Source organism: Anomaloglossus baeobatrachus, chromosome 5 (assembly GCF_048569485.1).
Source record: "Anomaloglossus baeobatrachus isolate aAnoBae1 chromosome 5, aAnoBae1.hap1, whole genome shotgun sequence".
Lineage (NCBI taxonomy): Eukaryota > Metazoa > Chordata > Amphibia > Anura > Aromobatidae > Anomaloglossus > Anomaloglossus baeobatrachus.
The window spans coordinates 498,476,153-498,500,234 of record NC_134357.1 but is presented as its reverse complement, the minus strand read 5'-3'; positions in this window follow the sequence as shown (position 1 = coordinate 498,500,234).

Genomic DNA, 24,082 nt, shown 5'->3' with positions numbered 1-24,082 from the left:
CATGTTCCCCCTATCAGAAGAGGAGGTGACAGGATCAATAGGCTTAAGACAAGAGAGGCCTATTGGATCCACACATTAAAAACGTTGGAACCCCTAGGTCTTAATAGGGAATATGAGGTCATTTGTTAGGTCATTTATCTTTTCATCATATTAGTGTCATCTCTGACCATTACTGCTATTGATTAAATTTATGTATTTTTATGTCTTGTTCATTGTAACAATTTTTTTCCCCTAAGATTGTCCACTAGAGTCTCTCTGTACATGTGATACTCCCCTGGCACCAAATAGGTGCTTCTGGTCGGTATTAATAATGTTTAATAATGTATTATCATGCGATTTCTTCCCTAATGGGGATATACCCGTTCTCCCTTTTGTATCAAATATACATTGTCTATATCCCATATATCTATGGTTTAATGTATCATGTATTTTGCTACCACTCATTACATGTAGTCTCACTGACCCGTGGTTAACACTTTAAAACTGTTGCCTTTATATAAAGTTGTTTGACATTATGTAACTATGTTCTAATTTTCCCCTTTTTTTTCCCCCTTTTAGATGTCCTAGAATACCCTTCACCAGTCCCTATAGCGTGCACAGTATTCCCTCCTATAACACGCTCCACCGCTGCCTGTTATATTGTGCCTTGGATCTCACGATACTTCATAGGAACGCACAGCACGCCCATGTCCTGTCATCACGTCACATTGCACAGCGCATGCGTACATTGCGTGTCAGGCACCTGCGTTCCATAGCCAGGAAGGCAGTGTGACTGTATCGCAATGCGCATGCGCGTACACACGTCACTTTTACCCAGCTTTCCTCAACCCGGATGTTGCTAAGACGCCACATTATACGCTATCAGTATATAAACCTCCTCCTTCCGCTCTGTCCTTTGGGCTCCTTCACTCTGGTTATATGCTGCAATAGGTAAGGTCACCAGCTCTATTGCTGGTTCTTCCCTGCTTCCCTCTTTTGTAACGCTAATTTGTCTACCCCTTTCCTTACTCGTAGGTATTTCAGATTACTTTTGGTCTGTATACCGTTTCTTGATTAGGTATGTCCTCTGGTCCTATGGATTGTACCGTACATATATGTTTTCCTGTTGTCAGTTCTCATCATTCACTGTCTATCTTTTCAGCCTTGTTATCACATGGGGTGATTCCCCTAGTACATGGTCACCAAGTACTTTTTGGTCTGTATACCGACTCTTGATTAGGTATGTCCTCTGGTCCTATGGATTGTACCATACATATATATGTCTCTTGTTGTCAGTTCTCATCATTTACTGTCTATCTTTTCAGCCTTGATATACACATGGGGTGATTCCCCTATTATATGGTCATCAAGTACAGTCCACAGGCTTCCCTTTCTTGACGTGACCCATCCTCATATTTTTGGTATGTCATTTCCACCTTACCTACATTGTACTCATACCATACCTAACTCCATTATATATTTTACCTTTTCTAGCATTTACCTTTATTGCATCCTTTTGATGTGAGCCCCCACATGGTACACATTATATCCACAATACTGGTACGTATCCATACTACCACTATTTATAATTAAACTGATCCATGTCTTCTTCTTACATACTTCCAATTCTTTTTCCTTTCTATGCTCTTAGCCCGTATAATCCCTTATCCTGACTGCATTCCGAATCACGGATTCCCTATAGCTTTGTGCTGTGCCCTTATCCTACATGTAAGTCTATGTATGAATTTCATCCCCTGATTACATCACATTATATACACTGTATATAATTCTTACTTCTTTTCTTTACAGTACGTTTCACATATATTGTGTGTGCAGGACCCTTCCTTAATACTATACGGGTATGCCCCTCTTTGTTTTCTTGTTTTTCTTGTTTTCTTGTTTTTTCATCTCTCCCTTTCATTTCCTCTCTTTTTCTCTTTTTCTCTTCTTCCCCCTTTTTCTCCCTTCTTTCCTTCTCTCTTTCTTCTCCCTTTTCTTCTCCTTGTTACCGTATATTCTCTTCCTTCACCCCGGATGTACATTCCATCACACACCCCGTCACCTATGCACTGTAATTGATCCCTCCCTCTCCCCTTCCTTTTGCCCTTGAATCACCCCACAGACGTTGTGTTGATATGCTATGTATTTATATCATGATGTTATTGTAATTGTGCCCTTTTTGTATTTCTGTACAATACTGCTTTAGCATCTTATGTCCCTGGTGAAGGCTCACATATGAGCCGAAACGTTGGACCTCACCCTGCTTTTTTGCCACACATTGACTGTAATAAATTTTTTCACGAATAAAACACCAGCATATTAAAAGCAACTTTGATTGGATATTCTCCTTTTCTTCAATTGTGTGCCGGGTTTTCTAATATATTGGAACTACTTTTTCTCCCGAGCACCGATCCTCTCTGTAGTAGAGCGCAGCTTATCTCTCCTCAACAGTTCTGAGTTAATGGCACTGCTGAATATCTACCACTTTGATAGGGAAGCATGGCATGACTCCTCTGCTACACTACGTTTCCTTGGCCAACCTCTGCATCTATGGTCCTGAACGTTGCCCATTTGTTGATGCCTTGTCCAAAGATCTTGTACTGAGCATCTTAAAGCCCCAATTTACTGTTATATCTTTGTCTGGGAGACACCTTGCTGATGCAGTATAACTACCTTGTATCTTATTGCTGTGCTCAGTCTTGCCATGGTGTATGATCATGGAATTGCTTTCCAGAACCTCACCTTTGTAGCAGATTTGGACTGTTCCTCACTTAAAGGGCGCTTTACACGCTACAATATATCTTACGATGTGTTGGCGGGGTCACGTCGTAAGTGACGCACATCCGGCATCGTAAGTTACATTGTGGCATGTAACAGCTACGTGCGATTGCGATTGAACGGTAAAACGTTCATCGCATGCTTGTCGTTCAATTCCTAAAAATTGAACGTCAGGTTGTTCATCGTACCCGGGGTAGTACACATCGCAGTGTGTGACACCCCGGGAACGATGAACAGATCTTACCTACGTCCTGCGGCTCCCGCCGGCAATGCGGAAGGCAGGAGGTGGGCGGGATGTTTACGTCCCGCTCATCTCCGCGTCTATTGGCCGGCTGCCGCGTGACGTCGCTATGACGCCGAACGTCCCTCCCACTCCAGGAAGTGGATGGTCGCCGCCCACATCGAGGTCGTATGGACGGGTAAGTACGTGTGACGGGGTGTTATTTGTTTGTGCGACATGTTCAACAAATTGACCGTGTCGCACATATGATGGGGGCGGGTACGATCGCATACGATATCGTATGCTGGATCGTATGGTGTAAAGCAGGCTTTACTTGCAGCATCTTACACCTGGTTTCTGTTTCAATTAATGATTGTGAGTCAGTACAATATCAAAGGCAAAACAGAAATTGTCCAACTACATAGTGAACCTTGAATATGGATCTACAATACCAGACACAACCCATAGTTGGGTCTCGAACCGTTTCCCCCTTGAAAAAATTGCAGAAAACAGTAAAAGATATCTCTGATGAACCAATGAAGAACCATTTTGAAAAAATAAATCATGACAAGACAGAATTTCTGAATTCTGGAGCTTTTCACGCTGTAATGGGCTTCAGAAATGAGGATCAGATGAACTTCTCAGACAATTAATGCCATCTTCTCTCCCAGCAGCTGTGAAAACAAGGCCTCTTCAGCAGCGAAACAGAGTGGAAGAAGTGGAAACAGTTTAGAAGTGAAGCACATGGTATGTACCCTGGTGACTTACCGAATTAGTGCCAAATCATGCGCACCGCGTGGTCACGCCACTATAGATGTCGATAGGTTTATTACCTGACAGATGTCATGGACAAACATTGACTTTCTGTGTCAAGTCACCGCGGATGCTGCTGCAGGTTAGTTTCCCCAGAAATTACATGCCCTATAAAAGATTATGGTTCAGCCCGGTGTAAGGAGAGTTTGGTTACAGTGCCCCAAGCTGCGAGATTATGAAAAATATGACTATATATATATAGATTACTAACATGAGAAGAAACAATATAAAGGTCACCGACAGGGCAATTTCAGTGAAAGGTCATATTAACATTAGGATTTGATGAAAATTGCTATAATAACACTGCCGCCTATGTACAGGAATATAACTACTATAATACTGCCCCCAATGTACAAGAATATAACTACTATAATACTGCCCCTATGTACAAGAATATAATTACTATAATACTGCCCCCTATATACAAGAATAGAACTACTATAATACTGTCCCCTATGTACAGGAATATAATTACTATAATACTGCCCCCTATATGCAAGAATATAACTACTATAATACTGATCCCTATGTACAAGAACATAACTACTATAATACTGCCCCCTATGTACAAGAATATAACTACTATAATACTGCCCATATGTACAGGAATATAACTACTATATTACTGCCCCTATGTACAAGAATATAACTACTATAATACTGCCCCCCTATATACAAGAATATAACTACTATAGTACTGCCCCTATGTACAAGAATATACCTACTATAATACTGCCCCCTATGTACAAGAATATAACTACTATAATACTGCTCCCAATGTACAAGAATATAACTACTATAATACTGCCCCTATATGCAAGAATATAACTACTATAATACTGATCCCTATGTACAAGAACATAACTACTATAATACTGCCCCCTATGTACAAGAATATAACTACTATAATACTGCCCCTATGTACAGGAATATAACTACTATATTACTGCCCCTATGTACAAGAATATAACTACTATAATACTGCCCCCCTATATACAAGAATATAACTACTATAGTACTGCCCCTATGTACAAGAATATAACTACTATAATACTGCTCCCAATGTACAAGAATATAACTACTATAATACTGCCCCTATGTACAAGAATATAACTACTATAATACTGCGCCCTATGTACAAGAATATAACTAGTATAATACTGCCCCTATGTACAGGAATATAAGTACTATAATACTGTCCCTATGTGCAGAAATATAACTACTATAATACTGCCCCTATGTATAAGAATATGACTACTATAATACTGCTCCAATGTGCAAGAATATAACTACTATAATACTGTCCCCTATGTACAAGAATATAACTACTATAATACTGCCCCTACGTGCAGAAATATAACTACTATAATACTGCCCCTATGTACAAGAATATAACTATTATAATACTGCTCCAATGTGCAAGAATATGACTACTATAATACTGCTCCAATGTGCAAGAATATAACTACTATAATACTGCTCCTATATACAAGAATTTAACTACTATAATACTGCCCCCTATGTACAAGAATATAACTATCATAATTCTGCCCCCTATGTACAGGAATTTAACTACTATAATACTGCCCCTATGTACAGAAATATAACTACTATAATACTGCCCCTATGTATAAGAATATAACTACTATAACACTGCTCCAATGTGCAAGAATATAACTACTATAATACTGCTCCTATGTACAAGAATATAACTACTATAATACTGCGCCCTATGTACAAGAATATAACTAGTATAATACTGCCCCTATGTACAGGAATATAACTACTATAATACTGTCCCCTATGTACAAGAATATAACTACTATAATACTGCCCCTATGTGCAGAAATATAACTACTATAATACTGTCCCTATGTATAAGAATATAACTACTATAATACTGCTCCAATGTGCAAGAATATAACTACTATAATACTGCTCCTATATACAAGAATATAACTACTATAATACTGCCCCCTATGTACAAGAATATAACTATCATAATACTGCCCCTATGTGCAGAAATATAACTACTATAATACTGCCCCTATGTATAAGAATATAACTACTATAATACTGCTCCAATGTGCAAGAATATAGCTACTATAATACTGCTCCTATGTACAAGAATATAACTACTATAATACTGCTCCCTATGTACAAGAATATAACTATCATAATACTGCCCCCTATGTACAGGAATACAACTACTATAATACTGCCCCCTATGTATGGTATTTTAGCGTCAGAGGTGATGGGATGGACTTTGGTGGTATTTTAGTGTCAGAGGTGATGGGATGGACTTTGGTGGAAGTTTAGCGTCAGAGGTAATGGGATGGACTTTGGTGGTATTTTAGTGTCAGAGGTGATGGGATGGATTTTGGTGGTATTTAGTGTCAGAGGTGATGGGATGGATTTTGGTGGTATTTAGTGTCAGAGGTGATGGGATGGATTTTGGTGGTATTTAGTGTCAGAGGTGATGGGATGGATTTTGGTGGTATTTAGTGTCAGAGGTGATGGGATGGACTTTGGTGGAAGTTTAGCGTCAGAGGTAATGGGATGGACTTTGGTGGTTTTTTAGTGTCAGAGGTGATGGGATGGACTTTGGTGGTAATTTAGTGTCAGAGGTGATGGGATGGACTTTGGTGGTATTTTAGTGTCAGAGGTGATGGAATGGACTTTGGTAGTATTTTAGCATCAGAGGTGATGGGATGGACTTTGGTGGTATTTTTGCAGCAGAGGAAATGGGATGGACTTTGGTGGTATTTTAACGTCAGAGGTGATGGGATGGACTTTTGAGGCAACAATATTGAAGCACTGTATCCTCTAGAGGAGAGCAGATTGCACAAAATTAGCGCACTCCTTTCCTGACAAACTTTGTACTGGTGAGAAACTCTATAACCTGTGACCTCTCACTCGATAAGACCAATAATTACTACTTGAGAAAGAAACCATTAAGCAGTCAGGAGAAATGGGTTAAACTCTTGTCCCCGTAGCCGTCAAGCCCATAACATATCTCACATCTCCACTGTACTTAATAGAGATAGACAGTAATTGGCTTGAAAGGAAAATATTCCGACAGATGCCGAGCGGGCTGCTCTCAGCTATGTATCTGGCTGTGAAGAATTACATCTCACCCGCCGGGAGGAAGAAGTCAGTTTGCTTTCCGTGAAGAGCCCAGTGGGTGATCTGCGCTGTACAATTAGTTGGGTCAAACTGTTGGAGCTTCCCAGCCCGGTAACGAGAAGATGTGCAAGCAAATCTCAGGAAGATCTAATCAGCTTGTGACAAGACTGGAAGCCGTATCCTTGTCATGAACGGTAGAGGAACGAAAAGAAGTCAATCAAAGACTTCATCCAAGACGAATGCAGAGAATGAAGAGTAGGGGAAGGTCCCAGGACTTTGATGGCGTGGCTGGGAAGAGATTAAGATGTAGAACTGAGGAAGAAGGAGGTTTAATTGTGATAGGACTGGGGCAGGATGAGGCAGATTGGATCTTACCAAATTGGCTCACATACGTGGTGGGAGATATAGTGCCATAGAGGGCAAAAATACTGTAAAGGGTATCTGAATACATGGTCGTGCCCTGTTACTGATACAGCATCAGACGTTCAAAAGAGCCCAAAACTTGGATAAGTATAGGGTTAGTAGAGAAAAGGTAAGAGGAATTGTATAGGCTTAATGGGAGAATATATGAGAGCATGCGTAGGGGTACTACATAGAAGGAGAAGGGATATGTAGGATTAGTAGAGAGAAAACGTAGGGTATGTGTAGGGTTATTAGGGAGAAGATCTAAAGGTCTCCGATAACTGCAGAGATCCGGATCCGTTTCAATACAGTGGTGACAGTGACAGGAATGGCAAGCCTCCAAGCCGGGGGTACAAAAATAACAATATTATTACTAGTATTATTATTATTATTATTATTATTATGAAGACAAACTCGCCCCTTTTTTTATGGGGAGGAAAAAAAACTAAGTTAACCCTAAGGGGCACTTTACACGCTGCGACATCGCTACCGATATATCGTCGGGGTCACGTCGTTAGTGATGCACATCCGGCGCCGGTAGCGACATCGCAGCGTGTAACACTAATGAGCGACGATCAACAATCGCAAAATCGTTCCAAAAGGGTGATCGTTGACACGTCGTTCATTTCCTTAATATCGCTGCTGCCACCGATACCATGTTGTTCGTCGTTCCTGCAGCTCCACACATCGCTATGTGTGACACCGCGGGAACGACGAACATCTCCTTACCTGCGTCCACCAGCAATGCGGAAGGAAGGATGTGGGCGGGATGTTACGTCCCGTTCATCTCCGCCCCTCCGCTTCTATTGGCCGGCCGCTTTGTGACGCTGCAGTGACGTCGAACGCACCTCCCCCTTGAGGGAGGGATTGTTCGGCGGTCACAGCGACGTCGCTGACCAGGTATGTGCGTGTGACGCTGCCGTAGTGATAATATTCGCTACGGCAGTGATCACCAAATGTCGCACGAGCGACGGGGGCGGATGCTATCGCGCTCGACATCGCTAGCGATGTCGCAGCGTGTAAAGCACCCTTAAGTCTAACAGTACATGGACTAAGCACTAAACCTATCCCCAGCTACACTTATACAACGAGAAATCTATCTTCATTTCTCTTTCCCTACCAGGACAACACCCACAAATCTCTGGTCCCAGTGAGTGGGGTCTTCTCTTGGGCCCACAATGTCGCTCCCTCCCCTAAATGTGATTAGACCTAAACAGGGCTCATTCCTACAGAGAAGCCGTGATATTTGTCCTTTCCCAAGGATGACAATCTTAATTCTAACCCAACCAATTAACCCTCCGGGATCCCGGTGTAGCCTATCTCAGCTGCGCAGCAAGGCCAAACACAGATCAAATTCCCATAACAACTACCACATTAAATCAACTGTATTTCATTCCCAATCACAGGAGTCTGTTAGCATTATTAGTTAATCGGCAGTCTCTGCAGATGATCCATTCTGGGTAGTTGCGTTCCTTAGGAGCCTCACCATGGGAGGTGGCCTTTTGGAATTTCGCACCGTGCAATCCACAATTGTTGATGGTGTAAACACAGTTCAGGCTTTGCTGACACAGGCCCGTTAAAGAAAAGTCATTCAGATTAATCCAATTACTTGTTTTCCCCTAGTTAGCTCGTTGGACCGATCAAATAGCCTTCAGTACAGGTGGATGAGAACAAGGTACCTTATCCTGGGTTGTAACACAGGGTACTTTACTATCTACAGGCCTCCTCGCTCGTCACAAGATGGCTGCCTTCTTCCATTGCTAACCCGCTGGTGGGCCTCTCAACTCTATCCACTGAACAGGGGTAGAGATTGACTGTTCTGGGTGTCACCGTTCACAGGAGGACAAACTACCTCAGATCCTTCCCTTTCTTCTCTTTCCTTCCTTTCAGGAGATCACCCATGCACGTCCAGTCCCAACTCCGTCTCCATGGCGACCAACCCCTCCCTACATCAGCTTAAGTGACAGAGCAATGATGTATTAAAGGTATTTTACCTATCCTGCGACAAAGTTACATTTTCACTGCACAGTTCTTTTGTTAAATACATCACGGTTTATATAAAATTAATCAAGCTTTGTTTTTCAACACTTACTAAATTCAGACCAATAGCAAGTGTTACTGACATCTAGTGGCCAGACATTATCGTTACATGTGTGGTCAACACCCATACTGACAACCTGAAGTGTACAGCTCTCTTCCCCCTATTACAAAGGTGTGGGGGTATGTCTTGGATTAATAGAGAGAAGGTACAGGGATATTGTAACGCCTGCCTGGATCAACAGACTCAGATGGGATGTAATGGACAGGCTAGAGGGAAGCCACTCACCAAGCAGGACCCCCAGAACCCTGAAAACCTTTTAACCCCTATACAGGGATTTGGAATTAAACAGGGCCCTGGAGATCACTACCTGTGGAAGGCTGCAGTCCGATGAGAGTAGTCATCAGGCAGGGTCAAACCAGGAATAGCAGAACAGGGACAGAATCGGCAGGCAAGGACGTAATCAGAAAACGTAGCAGAGGTCAAATCCGGATCGGGCAGCGAGTTACACAAACAGCAGGCAGGAGGGTAGTCAGAAAACACGCAGAAGTCAGCACACAGGAATCACAAAACAGAATAGGGCGGATCAGGAGCCAGGAAATCAGAACTATCTCTGGCAGAGGCAGCAGACAGGAGGGGAAATAAGAAGGGTATGGTGTCGTCCCATTGGCTGTAGCTAAACGTTGGCAACTTCAGCTGGAAGACACACGCCACCCACAGTCAGCCAGTGGTACTGCAGATCCCAAGATAACCCAGCCCGGTGGATGATCGGAGCCTGCGCCCACCAGTGCCGCTGGCATCGACTCCTCTCCCATCACCAGCACCATCCATGGCAGGAACATGGCGTCGCCTGGCGATCGGAGCAGAAGTCGCTGGAGCGGACTCCGGTGGTGACGTAACAGTTATGTATAGCGTCAATAGAGACAAAATATGGAAGTATGTATAGGGTTAGTAGAGAGTAGATAGGCGGTTGGTATGAATTCAGTAGAGAGAAGGTATGGGGTATGTATGGGGGTTAATAAAGAAGAGGTACCGGGTATGTGTAGAGGGTTACTAGAAGGTGTGGTGGTATGTGTAGGGTTAGTAGAGAGAAGATATGGGGTATGTATGGGGTTAATAAAGAGGAGGTATGGGGTATGTGCAGGGTTAGTGTGACGCCCTGGACCAGCCAGGTAGTCACAGATAGAGCCCCGCACAACACCAGTCCCTCACTAGGTAACACCAGCCAACCACATAAAACCCTAGTCACCTCCCTCTGGGCTGGATGGACACACCAGGGGGCGGAGCCAGGCAGTTGGACATGCCCACCGAGGAGTTCAGAGAGCCTGAGGCAGGAAATACAGTGCAGTTTTAGTCAGTTGGAGTCTGGTTTGAGAGTGGAGTGGAGGAGGTCAGGCCGTGTGACAGACCTGTGACAGACTGACAGGTGCCAGGGTTGGAGCACTGGTACCTTTGGCTAGGAGGCATACGGAGGCCTCAGCCTGCAGGAGCCGGGAAGACGGCTCGGTGGAACCGTGGTGGACCGGGACAGAGTAGTGGCCCGCCGGTACCGACCCGGGGAACCGACTTGGAAACCGGAGCACAAGAGGGGGTACTCAGACCCTGAAACGAGGTCTAGAAACTACTGGACTGAGTTAATTAATTGATTGCGATGGGGAGATAAAGTATGCACACCAGTGACTATGGAAGGGGAATACATGTAATAGCAGAAACTGCTGTGTGAATACTGACATGAAAAATTCAATAGCTATATGTATAGAATGAAATGTGAAAAATGGAACCTGCATTACTGCCATGAATATATGAATAAAGAGAAATTTAGCTACTGAATTGATCAATGCAGAAGAGCCCCAACACTACGCCAAAGTATTTCTCTACGTTGGGGTCCCTAGCTTGTGTGTGTCCTCTCATGCAGTTAAAAAACTTACCGTGTATGGGAAGCTGAGACCCAGGCTATATATACGATGTGGATTGGCAATAGGTGTGTATGGGGAGGGTTCACAAACGAAAAACTACTAACATTAAGGAATAACGTTTGGAACTCCATTCTATGTCTGAACTGGGTGCAAAAAACCTAAAAAACATCACTATGGGGAGATAAGGTATGCACACCAGTGACTATGGAAGGGGAATACATGTAATAGCAGAAACTGCTGTGTGAATACTGACATGAAAAATTCAATAGCTATGTATAGAATGAAATGTGAAAAATGGAACCTGCATTACTGCCATGAATATATGAATAAAGAGAAATTTAGCTACTGAATTGATCAATGCAATAGAGCCCCAACACTACGCCAAAGTATTTCTCTACGTTGGGGTCCCTAGCTTGTGTGTGTCCTCTCATGCAGTTAAAAAACTTACCGTGTATGGGAAGCTGAGACCCAGGCTATATATACGATGTGGATTGGCAATAGGTGTGTATGGGGAGGGTTCACAAACGAAAAACTACTAACATTAAGGAATAACGTTTGGAACTCCATTCTATGTCTGAACTGGGTGCAAAAAACCTAAAAAACATCACTATGGGGAGATAAGGTATGCACACCAGTGACTATGGAAGGGGAATACATGGAATAGCAGAAACTGCTGTGTGAATACTGACATGAAAAATACAATAGCTATATGTATAGAATGAAATGTGAAAAATGGAACCTGCATTACTGCCATGAATATATGAATAAGGAGAAATTTAGCTACTGAATTGATCAATGCAATAGAGCCCCAACACTACGCCAAAGTATTTCTCTACGTTGGGGTCCCTAGCTTGTGTGTGTCCTCTCATGTCCTCTCATGCAGTTCTCATGCAGGTTCCATTTTTCACATTTCATTCTATACATATAGCTATTGAATTTTTCATGTCAGTATTCACACAGCAGTTTCTGCTATTACATGTATTCCCCTTCCATAGTCACTGGTGTGCATACCTTATCTCCCCATAGTGATGTTTTTTAGGTTTTTTGCACCCAGTTCAGACATAGAATGGAGTTCCAAACGTTATTCCTTAAAATTAATTGATTGCGGTCTGGACTTTGGGTCCTTTCCCACCCAAAGTCCCTCTTAGAAGACAACAGCCCAACGAGGGGGATAGATAGCCACCGCCAAGGCTCAGAGATCCCATGGGCCAGCGTCTGCGGGCAAATGGGCTCTTCCGACATCCTCAAGCCGGGGAGTGAACTCCTGTCCTGACGCTGCAAGCGCAGGTAGTCCAACAACTCAAACAGGTGCAGGAGAAAGGCAGAGACCACCAACCGGGTGGGGGAACCCGACTGCAGCCGGCTGCGGGCACCGACCACCATCATCTTGGTTTACCAGAGACTCGAGTGTTTCATTCTAATAGTGAGTACACCAGTGCCCTCCAGCCACCCATCTCCCTACACCGCCAAAACACCCCCCAACGGGTCCCGGGGCCACCATACCTGCCCATGGAGGGGTTAACAACTTGCTGCATACCATCTCCCCCGGGTACCCCGTAACTGCAGCGATGGTGTCCACCGTCACCACATCCCGTGAGTGGCGTCACGAACTTAAAACACGGCTCCGGCCGTACACCTACGTCCCCAAACCGCCAATCCCTTTTTGGTCGGAGTGACCGCAGGACCCCCGGGTCCGGAGACCCTCGAGCCACCCACTAAAGGTCCGGACCCGAGCGGCTCGGTTGCAGCCGAGCACGGGGCGGCACATTAGTATAAAGAAGGTTTGGGCTCAGTAGAGAGAAAGTATAGGAGTATGTGTAGGGTTAGTAGAGAGGTACATGTAGGGTTAGTATGAAAAGGTACAGGGATATAGTGGAGAAAAGTTTTAGGGGTATGAATAGGGTTAGTAGGGAGAATGTATGAAAATATGTGTAGGGTAAGTAGAGAGAAATTATGGGGTATGTGTGGGGTTAGTATAGAGAAGGTGCTGGGGTATGTGTAGGGTTTAGGAAGAAGGTACAAGGGTATGTGTAGAGTTATTATGGAGAAAGTCAGGGGTATGTTTAGGGTTAGGATAGAGAAGGTACGGGAGTATGTGTAGCGTTATTATGGAGAAGGTATGGGGGTATGTATATGGCTATTAGGGAGAAAGTGCGTGGGTATATGTGGGGTTATTAGGGAAAAGGTGCAGAGACGTGTAGGGTTACTAGGAAGAATGTACGGGGGTATGTATATCTTATTATGGAGAAGGTACAGGTTTATGTGTAGGGTTAGTATAGAGAAGGTACGGGAGTATAAGTAGCATTATTATGGAGAAGTACAGGTTTATGTGTAGGTTTAGTATAGAGAAGGTACGGGGATATTTGTAGCGTTATTATGGAGAAGGTACGGGAGTATGTGTAGGGTTATTTGGGAGAAGGTGCGTGGGTGTGTAGGGTTATTAGGGAGAAAGGTATGGGGGTGTGTGTAGAGTTATTTTGGGGGAGGTGGGGGTATGTGTAGGGTTAGTAGAGGGCAGTTACGGGGGAATGTGTGGAGTTAGTAGAGAGGAGATATGCCACCCCAGCAGCGGTTGTCAAACCGCTCGGATCCGGGACTGCTGTGGCTCGAGGGTCTCGGGACCCGGGGGCTAGGGGCCACACTCAAATGAAGAAGGGGGGTATTTACAGGGGAGGTATATATAGTTCGTGACGCTATCCGTGGTGTACGGTAATTGCGAGTACCGCCACTGCCGTTGGGAGTACCCGGGGTGATGGAGTGGGGCAGCAAGATGACGTTACCCTCCACGGGTAGGGGAAAGCCCCGGGACTCTGGATCATAGTGTGGGGTGCAGGGTGAGGGCAGGGGTTAATCTGGTACTCACTCAGCAATAAAGCAGATGCTGACAACAGGGTAAACCAAGTCTCTGGTTGCCGCTGTCTCTTGAGGGGAGCTCGTCCGGATCCCGTCCCCTGCAGCACTGCCTGGTGGTCTGTGACCTGCCTCCTGGCGCAGAATTTAGAGTGTCCTTTGTGGCCCGTCAGCTTGGGGCCTTCTGGGCCCTGCTCCCCACTATGGCTAAGTGAAGGAGCCTTCTCTCAGGAGCTCACGCTTGGGATTTCAGTTGGATGCTTGTTTGGAAAGCCCTATCCCCATCATTGCACTAGTGCCTCCGATCTCTGAGCTTCGTGGGAACACTCCATAAAGGTCCTGTTCTCCGCAGGTTAATTGCCGGGTCGCCTGAAGCTTCTCCTCGACCTAGGGTCCGTGTACCTCGTCGTGTCTTCGATCACGGACCGGTGATTAGGCCCAGGCTGCTGACCGTCCTCCAAGACAGGTCCCAGGCACCTAGCCTCAATCCCCTGCAACCGGGGGTCCGACTCCTCTAGGTCTAGACAACAGTCTGCGACCTAGTCTGCTTCACCCCAGGGAGCTACAACTCCCAGCTTCCTCATAGCTCCTCTCAGCTCGAGTGCTACCACTGCACTGGCTTGACACCTCCCACCTCCCTACCTGACCCTTAGGTGGGCGGCCCTATTCCTGCTTAAGCAGCCCACTGGTGTGCCTGACAGGGTGTGGTGCAAGGTGTATCTAGAATTTGTGAATGCTGGTGGAGGCAGTACTGCAGGTTAGGTTCCCAGAACCATGGGGTTTGAGCCCTGCACGGGGAGAGAAAGATTGTGCAGAACCCTGTGACGACCTGAGTAGTCGAAGGCATCACAGAGATACCAGGTTATACGTCAGGTTAATAGAGGGAAGGTACAGGGGTATGTGTTTGGTTATTAGGAAGAAGGTGCCGATGTATGTGTAGGGTTTTTAGGGAGAAGGTGCAGGGGTATGTGTGATGTTATTAGGGAGAAGGTGTGGGGGTATGTGTGGGGTTATTATGGAGAAGGTGTAGGGGTATGTGTGGGATTATTAGAAAGAATTGCGGGGATATGTGTAGGGTTATTAGGGAGAAGGTGCAGGGGTATGTGTGGGGTTATTAGGGAGAACGTGCGGGGGTATGTGTGGGATTATTATGGAGAAGTTGTGGGGGTATGTGTGGGATTATTAGAAAGAATTGCGGGGATATGTGTAGGGTTATTAGGGAGAAGGTGCAGGGGTATGTGTGGGGTTATTAGGGGTTATTAGGGAGAACGTGCGGGGGTATGTGTGGGGTTATTAGAAAGACTTGCATTGGTATGTGTAGGGTTATTAGGGAGTAGCTGTGGCGTTATTTGTAGAGTTATTAGGGAGAAGGTACAGGGGTATGTGTAGGGTTTTTAGGAAGAAGGTGCAGGGGTATATGTGAAGTTATTAGGGAGAAGGTGTGGGGGTATGTGTGGGATTATTAGGGAGAAGCTGCAGGGTTATGTGTAGAGTTATTAGGGAGAAGGTGCAGGGGTATGTGTGGGGTTATTATGGAGAAGGTGCGGGGGGTATGTGTAGGGTTATTAGGGAGGAGATGCGGGAGTATGTGTGGGGTTGTTAGGGAGAATGTGTGGGGGAATGTGTGAGGTTATTAGGGAGAAAGTGCGGGGGATATGTGGTGCCATCATCACCACGTCCCGTGGGTGGCGTCACGAACAATCTCCCCCACCCAAACCATCCCTTTTCACTCACGGGTGAGGAGCGCTGCTCGAGTCCCCGGGTCCGGCCCACCGCTCGAGCCACCGAGCAGCAGCAGCAGAAGCCCCGGACCCGAGCGTGGGGAGCGCGTCCCCCTCCGCCTGCGACACATGGACCCTTGGTCAGGGAGTAGCTTCAGGCAACCTGACAATTCACCCGATGAGAACGGAGCCTTCAAGATCCACTCTCCACCCGCTCCAAAATTGGGGTACTAGCGCAACGAGGGGGATAGGACTTTCCACTCAAACGGTCCAGAAAATCCCAAGCGTGAACCCTGAGAGCAAGCTCCCACACTTAGCCATAGTGGGGAGCGGGACCCGGCAAGTTCCATACTACCGGGACCAACAGAGAAGTAAACTTAGTGCCAGGTGGAAGGTCACGTATCACCAGGCAGCACCATTGGGGACGGGACCCAAAGTAGCTCCCCTCGGCGGCAGCGGTATCCAGAACTTTGGTTTATCCAGTTGTCGGTTTCAGCTTAATGGACTGAGTGAGTACGAAAGTGACCACTTTGTTCCCCATGGCACCCCCAAAAGCCATCACCGAGTCCCGGGGCATCCCCCATACCCGTGGAGGGTTCTAACACCTGGCTGCCCCATTCCATCACCCCGGGTACTCCCAACTGCAGTGGTGGTACTCCAAATTACCACATACCACGGGTGGTGTCATGAACTTTAACACAATCGCCCGTAAATACCCCCTTCATTTGAGTGGCTACACGACCCCCGGATCCGGAGACCCCTTGAGCCACCGCGGATCCGGATCCGAGCAGCCCAGCTGCTTGCACGGGGGCGGCACAGGGAGAAGGTGCGGGGGTATGTGTAGGGTTATTAGGGAAAAGGTGGAGGGCACTTTTGTTTGTAACCCCCATTACCTGCCCCCCTTTTTTTGCACCACTATAGCAAATGCGTGTTGCAGAACCCCATTCCAGCAATACTTTATTTTTAGGTTGCCGTCTCATGTGACAAATTCCTCAGCCATGAAAGAGTTAAGGGGATTGCAGCTTTTTCCTGCCGCCATTAAGACACGTCTCTGGTATCACTGCACCCAGCATGGACGTGTCATCCGGAGGATGAAGGATTTCAGTGTCACGGACCTGTAACTTATATACATATATATCCTGCTGGTAATTGACTTCATTATACCCCGGCAGATTCCTGCCCGGCCGACGCTGCGCCATTCTGCGCTGCCAAGGTTAATTTCAATGGTTCCGGATGGAAAGGCACATTCGCTTTTTACAGAAGCGACAAACTAATCCTTCCTAATTTGGGCTCCTACTAAAATTCTTAAAGCAATTGTCCTGAGTTGGAAAAACATGGCTGATTTCTAGGAAAACAGCGCCACGTCCGACCACAGGCTGTGTATGGTATCGCAGCTCGGCTTCAAACACTACAGATTTATTAAGTTGGTGATGGATAAATATGAGATAAATAGATAATGGTAGTTTTATAGCACCAACATATTCCGCAGCTCCGGTGGACGCTTTGTTGGACTTTCTGAGTGTTCACATGGAGATCGCAGACTTTTTAAGTCTGTCTGATGTCAGCATCCACTGGTGCCAGACAACTCTGGTGACGGCACAGGCTGAGCATCCGCGGCGTAGCGTCCCCTAAGGATAGCCTGTATTCTGCACTTTGTCTATGATGACTATGAGAGCGACTAATGAGTGACAGACCAGGCTACATCTCCTGGTCAGACAGAGACTACCCCACTCCTCCGGGAGACTTCACCACACAGCGATCACTGATATACTGGGTCTGTTATCAGTCTATTCGGTTCCTGAATAGAATTCCAGTGAATACTGACAGAGTGACAGTTATAGAGAGGAATGATCTTTCTATCACCTAACTATTTCTCTATTAGGGGGACAATTTGCAGGACCCTCATCCAGTGGTCACATCCATAGTCCTTGGCTGCTGGACCACCTGGCTGGATAATGAAAAGTGGAGTTATGGATGCTAGCAGAGAGGAGGTGGCCAGACCTGGCTTCTGGATTAGGATCTGTGACGCCCTGGACTAGCCAGGTAGTCACATAAATAACAACATGCACACACACCCCCACCCTAGACAGTAACAACAGTCAGACAAAAACCCTTGTTGCCTCCCTCCAGGGCCTGATGTCCACACCAGGTGGGGCGGAGCCAGGCAGTTGGCCCCACCCACCGAGGAGTTCACAGGCCTGGAGGCGGAAAAAGGAGACAGATCAGTTTAGGAGGTGAAAGTGAGAGGAGTGAAACGTCTGCGTGTGCCTGGGTAGGAGCCCAGGCACTGACAGCAAGGTTGGCAGACGGTGGTGGCCGTCTGCAGGAGTTGGTGGAACCCCAGGGGTTTCCCAACAACCAAGTCCCGACAGAAGGCAAGCGCTCACACCGTGAGGATATACAGCCATCGCCACAGGCTAGAGCTCCAAGGGCCAGCGCCTGCGGGCAAACGGGCTCCTACGGCACCTATACGCCGGGGAGCGGACTATCGGTGGGCAACCACAGGAGTCAGAACATTCTAAAAGGTGCAGGGAAAGACAGCCACCATCAGCCTTCCGGGGAGAGCACAACAACAACACTGCAGCCGGCTGCGGGACCCGTCCATCCGGCCGTTTTGGTTTACCAGAGACTCTGTCAGTGATTGTCTGAGTGAATACACCAGTGCCGTCCGGCACCGCGCCGCGCTGTCCCTGCACCCCAGCCATCCAGCCTCCCCGTTACACCACCGGACCCTGGGATCACCAACCCCCTATCCACGGAGGGGACAACATCATAAGCTGCTCCCTACCATCTCTCCCGGGATCCCCGTCACCAGCAGCGGTGGTGCCATCATCACCACGTCCCGTGGGTGGTGTCACAAACAATCTCCCCCACCCAAACCATCCCTTTTCACTCACGGGTGAGGAGCGCTGCTCGAGTCCCCGGGTCCGGCCCACCACTCGAGCCACCGAGCAGCAGCAGCAGAAGCCCCGGACCCGAGCGTGGCGAGCGCGTCCCCTCTGCCCGCGACAGATCCTGCAGTTATCTATCTAGAAACTGAAAAATAACATCAGCATTTTTCCATGAAATGATAAGTTCAAATTGTGCTGGTGTGATGTGGTGGTTGGGTATCATTTTGCCTGTTCATATTGCCTTGTTGCTCTGTATCATTCTGTGTATTCCCAGTCTTGTCTAGAGTCTTAAGGGTGCTTTACACGCTGCGACATCGCTAACGATATATCGTCGGGGTCACGGTGTTTGTGACGCACATCTGGCGCCGTTAGCGACATCGCAGCGTGTGACAGCTATGAGCAACAATCAACGATCGCAAAAACGGCAAAAAACATTGATCGTTGACATGTCGCTCCTTTTCATAATATCGTTGGTGGTGCATGCCGCTGGTTGTTCGTCGTTCCTGCGGCACCACACATCGCTATGTGTGACACCGCAAAACAACTAACATCATCCTACCTGCGTCCACCAGCAAAGAAGGAAGGAAGGAGGTGGGCGGCATGTTCCGGCCACTCATCTCCTCCCCTCCTCTTCTATTGGACGGCCGTTTTGTGACGCCGCAGTGACGTCGATATGACGCCGAACGCACCTCCCCCTTGAAGGAGGGATTGTTCGGCAGCAACAGCAACGTTGCTGAACAGGTATGTGCGTGTGAAGCTGCCGTAGCGATATTGTTCGCTACGGCAGCGATCACCACATGTCGCATGTACGATGGGGGGGCGGTGCTATCGCTCGCAACATCGCTAGCGATGTCGCAGCATGTAAAACCCCCTAAAATCACATTACAAAAGGTCCGATAATTGAATTAGCACAGTTGCTATATGCAGCCTGGATGTGTCCATGCTTCTTGATGAACCCCTGCTGACATTTCCTGACTGTCCATTCATAATGATGACTCCTCTGCTCTCGAACTACTCCATATCGCCCCCTGTAGTACCTTGATTACTGAAGTGCCCATCCTAGGTCTAGGGGGCCTGAAAACGATGCAACTTATCTTTCTACCCCTCGACATAAGGATTGGGTCTAAGGAGGACAAGGAGGCAGTAAGATTTATCCTTTGTGGGAAGCTGAAGCCAAGGCCAGCACCCCAGACAGACTTGGAGAAACCCTGATTACAATGGAAAAGACTGCTGGAGGAGCCGCACTGCCATACGAATCTCTAAAGCCTGCTTTACACGTTGCAATTTCGCATACGATATCGTATGCGATTTGCAACGCCCCCCATCGTATGTGTGGCACGTTCAATTTGTTGAACGTACCACACAAACGATTAACCCCCGTCACACGTACTTACCTGTCCATACGACCTCGCTATGGGCGGTGAACGTCCACTTCCTGGAGTGGCAGGGACGTTCGGCGTCACAGCGACGTCACGCGGCAGCCGGGCCAATTAGAAGCGGAGGGGTGGAGCTGAGTGGGACGTAAACATCCCGCCCACCTCCTTCCTTCCACATTACCGGCCAGGAGCCGCGGGACGCAGGTAAGATCTTTTCATCGCTCCCCGGGGTGTCACACACTGCGATGTGTGCTACCCCGGGTACGATGAACAATCTGACGTTCAATTCATGAGGAATGAACGACTTGCGTGCGATGAACGTTTTACCGTTCAATCGCAATCGCACGTAGCTGTCACACACTGCAATGTACCTTACGATGCGGGATGTGCGTCACTTACGACGTGACCCCACCGACACATTGTAAGGGTACATTGCAGCGTGTAAAGCGGGCTTTAGGCCTGTTTCACACGTCAGTGATTCTCGTACGCATCTGCTAGTTTTCATACATACCAGAATCACGGACATATGCAGACCCATTATAATCAATGGGTCTGTGCACACATCAGTGATTTTTCACTGACTGTGTCTTCGTGCGGCGTACATGCGTATCCGTGATTGCTGCACAGAGACATGTCCATTTTTTTTGTGGCATCACTGATGTCCCACGGACCACACTACGTGTGATCCATGAAACACATACAAGAAAAACACGTACATAGAAAATAAAAAGCACTTTCAACTCACCCATCTCCAGCGACGCTGTGTTCGGCAGCTGCTCTCTACTTCTTCCTGGCTGGCTCATTATGGCATGCATATTCATGTGTGCAGCCAGAGCCGACCCGGAAGTAGCTGCAGAGGTGAGAGACAGCGGCGGCTGGATGCTGCTGAGACAGAGACTTCAGCACCACGGACAGCAGGAGCGGGGACAGGTGAATTTATCTCCATGTACAATCACGGAGTAACGGATCACGTATCACGGATTGCACATGGACAACCCACGTGTACCATGAATCATGGCACACGGAGGGACATAGGTGTTTTTTTACATGTCAGTGAAAAACGGCTGTGTTTTTCACTGATGTGTGAAACAGGCCTATGCCAAGGATTGTGACTGTCCATGGCATTTATTCCATTGCTGGACTACATCCATGTTCCTGGACTATTTTACTCTCTGTGGGCTGGATTTTTTTATGGACCTTTTGGTTGCAAGTAATAAAAGGTTCTTAGGATCTTTCAAGGTTTTTCTTTCTGTATACTACAAATTACAACCTGTTCTCACATTCCCTAATAGCTCAGTGTGTTATTAGATTAATTCCAAGTGATAGATCACTCGTTTGAATTGAGGAGCAGCCATGAAGAAGATTTCCCAAGAAAAGAGAAACTGGATCATCCAGAATAATGATAGCGGGACTCTCGGCCAAGACATGGCTGTGTGCTGAGTGATTTAGAGGGCACACCAAATTTACACTATTATACAAGGTGGACACTGACTACTGTACATTGTATCAAAGTGTCATATCTTCAGTGGTGTCCTGTGAAAAGATATCATAAAATATTTACAAAAATGTGAGGGGTGTACTCACTTTTGTGATATACTGTATACACAATTAAAAATTTAGCACTTTAAATGTGAGATATTGGTATAGAACAAGTCACAGTAGTAAATCAGATTATTTAACAGTGGAATAATCAGCAGCAGAAGTATAACTGAATGCAATTGTGACGCCCTGGCAAAACCAGGTAGTCACAGATAGGCCCCCCGCATAACACCTTCTCTCACCTAGGTAACACACAGCCAACCTGAAACCCTAGTCACTCCTCCTTAGGGAAAAACAGACACACCAGTGGGCGGGACCAGGAGGTTGGACACACCCACCCCGGGGTCTAGACAGCCCGGGGCGGGAAAACAAGTTGAGGAGTGTGAGCTGGAGCTGGGTGTAGCTCCAGCAGAGGAAGTTCAAGTTGAACGGTGCCAGGGTCGGAGCCCTGGTGCCTTGGCTAGGTGGTAGACGGTGGTCTCCGTCAGCAGGAGACGGGAACACGGCTCGGCAGAACCAAGGTGGACCGGGACAGGGTTGTAGCCTGCCGGTACCGACACGAGGAACCGACCCTGAAACCGTAGCACAGAGGGGGTACTCGGACCCTGAAGCCAGGACCGAAACCAGCGGCCTAGCTAATTATCCGATTGAGGCCATGATTATAGGTCCTGTCCCACCCAAAGTCCCTAAGAGAAGACAACAGCCCACCGATAGGGATAGGAGGCCACCGCCAGGGCCCATAGATCCCATGGGCCAGCGTCTGCGGGCACAGCTCCTTAGGCCACATCCAGCCGGGAGAGGATTCCTGAGTTCCAGACCAGGCAGTCCACCATACACAAAACAAGTGCAGAGGAAAAGGACTGTGACCACCAGCCTGGGTTGGGGACCTGAGCCTGGGTTGGGGACCTGAATGCAACCGGCCGTGGCGGCCAGCCACCAGCACCTTGGTTTACCAAAAGACTTGTGTGATTCATTTACTGTGAGTAACCAGACATCCCCCTGCTTGCCCAGGCGTGCCGGCCCTTGCCATCGCTATACCCTGCACAAAGACATTGGGTCCCGGGGCAACCATCCCTACCCATGGAGGGGGTTAACACCCGGCTGCCACTACATCTCCCCCGGGTGCCCCATAACAGCAGCGGTGGTGTCCAACCTCACCACACACCGTGGGTGGCGTCACAAACCTAATACGGCCTAGCCCGTACATCAACGTCCCCCTTTTATTCGGTGTGTCCGCGAGACCCCCTGGGTCCGGAGACCCTCGAGCCACCCCCCAGAAGGTCCGGATCCGAGCAGCGGCGGCTGCTGGCACGGGGGCGGCACACAATCACAGTATTATTTACACAGTATCATTCTTACCACTAACGGTCACCGTCCGCATTATTGTAGTCTATATCCCCCTAGCATGGAAATGTTAGTGTCACTCTATTCGCTACTGTAGTCTACTTATGTAAGAAGACTAAACAGTACACAGGCCCTAGTGGGGTCTGAGGCACTACTTGCTAGGCTGCATGTCCAAAATGGTGATCTCTGCACCCACTTTCCCGGCTGGCTGCCTTCGTGCTCTGAAGAACGGCCTTGGACCCCACTCAATACTGTATGTCTGTGCAGGAAGCAACAACCTGGCTCACTCGAATCGCCCATGGAAGTTGCTTTCAATCTTCATGACTTGACCATGTAGTCTGGACAGGTGTCACGGGTGACAGACAGTGATGTGGTTTCTGGCAATAGAAGGTTACAGCGTTTGGCTGCACGAAATGCTGCCTGACTTTCTATTGTTATTGCTGTTAGTATTCATTGTACTAGGTAGCTTTCCTGCTTGGTTTTCATCTCTTCCCCTTTAGGACCCAGGGGAGTTTTCCTTCTGTCCAGCTGCTAATTATATATTTCCCTTGTGTTTAAATACCCCCATCTTCCCTGGACACTTGTGCTGGTGATATTATTCTGTTAATTCTAGCTCTGGTTGCAAGCAGGTAGCTTGAACTCATCTGTGGTATTGTTGCTGAAACTTTGCTAAACTTCTACCTGAGTCATCTGTAGATAAGTAGTTCATGCACTTTTCCCCTGTGTGTCCTCCTTGTATCTTCTCTAGTGTATTAGTGGGGTTGACGTAGATCTCATCCCACCTGCTCCCTATTTAGGGTCCTGCATATGTGTGGAATCAATTTAGGGTGGTGAGGGACCCCAGGGACCAGAGGTAGGTTTGGTCAGAGGTCACCTTCTCCCCCTTCCCTAGATGCAGGGTTCCAATTCTCTTGCCTTTCGCCTTTTGCTTGGTACTCCCTCGTACCTAGCGTGACAACTGGGGGCTTTGATCGGTGACATCTGGTCTTCTCAGCTTGACCACGCTAGTGTGAGCTCCGGATCTTGACCGGCAAAACCTGATCTTCTGTTTTGGGCTGCTCCTGGAGTCAGTATTGAGTAACAGGCTCC